Genomic DNA, 2,491 nt, shown 5'->3' with positions numbered 1-2,491 from the left:
CCCTGCTGTAATTATGCATTTGGGGAAAGAACGTGGTAATGTAGGAAATCTGGAATTGGCAGATACCAGTCTGGGATTTGCACTGCTCAGTTGGTTGGTGTTTATTTTGTTGTATTCTTTTCATCTGTTGGTCTCCTAAGGGCTTTGATCACAAACCAGTTTCTCAGTCCCAGCATAAAGGACATGGGCTTAAGCATAGTTAAGGCAAGCCTGACACCTTGAGGTCACACTGCAAGTGGCAGGCACTATCCTGACTAGGAAGTATGAAACCGGGCGGGCTGGAGAGAGGGAGGGGGCAGCCATGCAGGCTTACCCCACAAGTGAGCCAGCCAGCAGTTGTCGTCGTCGTCGTCGTCGTCGTCGTCGTTGGAATGGGGCCAGATAAAGCCCTGCTCTCTCCACAGAAACTTCCAAAGAGCTGCTTTCAGGGGCATTTCATTAAATATATTTAAATATATTTTTTTTTTAATTTTTTTTTTCAGAGACCAGAGGCCTCCAAAGACATTCAAGACTTGTTCTAGTTTGCTTAAGTCTCCCACTTGCAGCCATTAATTAATACAAATTCAGGAGGAAAGGAAGGGGAACCTGGCACAACTTCTCCATCCCACGTCTCTCAGATATTTACAAAGGAGGAAGAAGAAAAACCTACAGAACATAATTGCTATTGAAAATCATGAGTTTTACTCTGGGAAATGGAAATCAGGGGCTTTAAGAAGCAAAGACCAATGATCAGACCCAAAGCAAAATGAGATTACACTTTGCTTGTCCAGGGCACTCTCCCAGGGCTGTCACACCATTGTGCTGGGATGATGTATTCTGTTCATTTGTGGAAAAGGATTGAAGAGGCCATCTTTTCCATTCCCCTGCCTCCACAAGTATTTTCCCCAAACATCCGAAATTCCAATTATTCTTATCTTGTAAATTGTACAGGAAAGACGATTCTGCAGCAAGTTCATCCATTCTTATATCTAATTTAAAGCCATCCTTCCATGTTTCTGAGAAAGCAGAGAAAGGGGACACTTGGAGGAAATCTGGCAGGGCGTTCCCAGTGTTCTGTAGTTGCAAAAGTACTTTTGTAGCTATGAGAGACTCCTCTTTGCAGATAACAAGTTCTGAGAGTCTCACATATGTACCGAACCTCCATAGCTGCTGAAAAGAATTCGATGGGCTAAGAACTAAAAGGGACAACCTCAACTGTCAGTGCTCCCAACACAGACAGGGAACTGGGATATTGGGGGTTGGGGGGTGCTGGCCAAGTAGGGAAATGTCCCCCTGAATCTTCCATATTGACAATTCGGAGCAAGGGCAGAGATGGGCAACTCAAGAGCCTATACTTAGCAGGATCCTGAATCCAATTCAGACCTTTGTCATTCAGACCGAGGTGCCATGAAGTGCTGTGTTTTGTAGTCTTGAGAGACGACTGTAGACCATACCATCACTCTCTTTGAGGTGGCAGTGCGGGACACGTTTGTACCCGCAACTGTGGGAAACTGCAGTGAAAGAGGGCTTGCCACTTTTCATGAAGTCCCCTGGGGGCAACTGAGCAGTGTTCTAGTCGAGTTTTCAGGGCCAGACATGCAGTTCCTGGTGATCTGCTACTTTAAGACCAAGGAAAATGCGTGCCTTTCCTCTGGGTGAGCCCACCTAGCTGCCAACCTCACTTCTGGTAATTTACCACTGTGCTGGGCTCTGCCCCGCCAGCCCCCAGAAGGAGCAGTGACAGAGTCACTGGTTGTGTTAACAGGTGGTATTTTTTCCCCAATCCCCAGCTTGGGGTGAGAATGGGATTTTTAGTGGGGTGCAAGATTTTGGTTTACCTTTCCCATCTCTCTCTTTTGCTTCACAATTAAAAGCTCTGGAACCTTCTCGGGAGGAGACCTCTCTTCTAATAACCCGATGCCCAGAGTGACTCTGCAGGGATCAGAATACTGTCGCTGGAGTTGGGGCAGGAGCCACTTCTGAAGATGTGTTCTGGCACTTGGCCTTAAAGGAGGGAGAGACTGGGCCTCCCCAAGTACTCTGCCTGAGGGCCAGTCCAGCACTGTAGGAGTTAATGTGGGACCGCACGTAAAGGGAAGGGGGAAAAGTTGGAGTTGATACTTAAGGAGGGTGGGGAGGGGAGCGAGTCTCGCTGACTCCTGATTGGTTTTACATTTCATCCAAAAAATTTTTTTTCTCTCCTCTCTCGCTCCCTCTTTTCAGTTTCTCTCTCCGATCCCAGGGGAGGGGAAACGGGAATACTGAGAGATCAAAAATAAACCTCTTATGTCAAAGCCGGGAAGAAAGTATAAATACGAAGGGCTCGGCAGCCCACTCGGTGCTTCCCGGGGTGGGGAGGAGGCAGGGGAGGAGGACGGGCGCGCGCGATCGGGGGCGCCAGTTGCTCGCGCTCGGTTCGGCGGGCAGGCGGGCGGGCGCGGAGGAGCAGGCTGCGCGACCGGAGGGGCCGCCCCGGGACAGCTGCCAGGCCCCCAGGGACTGCAGAGCCCAG

Source organism: Pteropus alecto, unplaced genomic scaffold (genome assembly GCF_000325575.1).
Source record: "Pteropus alecto unplaced genomic scaffold, ASM32557v1 scaffold210, whole genome shotgun sequence".
Classification (NCBI taxonomy): domain Eukaryota; kingdom Metazoa; phylum Chordata; class Mammalia; order Chiroptera; family Pteropodidae; genus Pteropus; species Pteropus alecto.
This window is presented reverse-complemented; position numbering follows the sequence as displayed.